General features: G+C 42.5%; 1 protein-coding gene across 1 annotated transcript in view; it reads right to left on the bottom strand.

Annotated features, from left to right (window-relative positions):
- Positions 1 to 1,224, bottom strand: part of si:dkey-238f9.1 (chemokine-like protein TAFA-2) — an 84,583-nt gene that overhangs the window by 82,363 nt on the left and 996 nt on the right. The gene's annotated exons all lie outside the window — the stretch shown is intronic.

The following is a 1,224-nucleotide window of genomic DNA, read 5'->3' as shown; positions in this document are numbered from 1 at the left end:
GTTTCCAGGTACACAACTTTATTACAAGCCTTTAGCTCCGTAACTAATTCCCATATTTTACAACAACCACTGCAGAGCGCACAAATCTTTTTCTAAGTTTCCAGTGTTACTGTCAAATACAGTGGAACTGTCACAGGGATCCCATCTCCAGAAATCCCAGGGTGGCCTTTGCTCTGCCTGTCAGCAATACCAACCAATAACACTGCACAATAAAACCCTCCAGAACAACAGTGGGCCGCGGGCAGCTTCAAGGGCTACTGACGGCGATCTATAAAACAATATAATGGGTTGCCTGTCAGTGAATGTGAAAGGGAAGATCTACACCTCCTCCAACTCTCTGAGGGGACGTCAATTAATCACAGCAGAATTGTATCACCCCGCAATAGGAGTGTAGGGTTATTACCATCCTGATATTCCGCAGGATGAAATGCGATGATAGCACTAATTGAGGGAAGACAGAAAAAAAACAGCTGACCGCACAACACTTGTCAAGGGGATGAAGGGCAGATAAAAGAACAAGGGGGCAGACAAAAAAGAAGACAGGAAGTGGGAGGCGGGGGTGGTGATGATGAGGGGAGGGGTTGTAGAAAGAGAAATATTCACAGTGGTGTGTAAGCATAATCATAAATATCTACAGTCTGCGTGCAGAGCAGCTGACAGCAAACACAAGAGCCAGTTTTCATTAGGGACTCCAACCGTGTCTTCTCAACATAATCCAGCAAGATAACAGCATTGTACTTTTTCTTAAATCACAAACAAGCCGCTTAAAGCTCATGGGGGCTTTTTTTTTTTCTCTTCTCATTTTGAAGTTGAAGGGAATCACACTGATGGAGGACACGGCCCACGCTGTGAATTCAGCTCCAGGTCCTAATTCAGAGCAGCGATTTGAGTTGACTATAGAGCTTTACTGTGGGGAGCCATGTTTATGTTCAGGGTTACCTTTTACAAAAAAAGTGCAGGTGATTGAAATGCTTCAATATAGAAATACTATTATACTTGTGGGGGAGGGGGTACAAAAGCATCTGAACACACTAAACATCAGATTAGGTTACATTTTAGATTACATCTAATCTGATACTAGATAGATAGATAGATACTAGCAGAATGAGAGAAGAGATATTATCTGTGATAAATCTGGTAAAAGATTTCAGATTCTTCTTCTCTGAAGCCATGATGAGATAATAACTTGTCTGCATGATGATGAGACCACACACACACACACAC

The sequence above is a fragment of the Morone saxatilis genome, unplaced genomic scaffold (genome assembly GCF_004916995.1).
Source record: "Morone saxatilis isolate NCDOM2014 unplaced genomic scaffold, NCSU_SB_2.0 Contig18, whole genome shotgun sequence".
Lineage (NCBI taxonomy): Eukaryota > Metazoa > Chordata > Actinopteri > Moronidae > Morone > Morone saxatilis.
The sequence above is the reverse complement of the archived record's forward strand: the minus strand, read 5'-3'. Positions and strand labels throughout refer to the sequence as shown.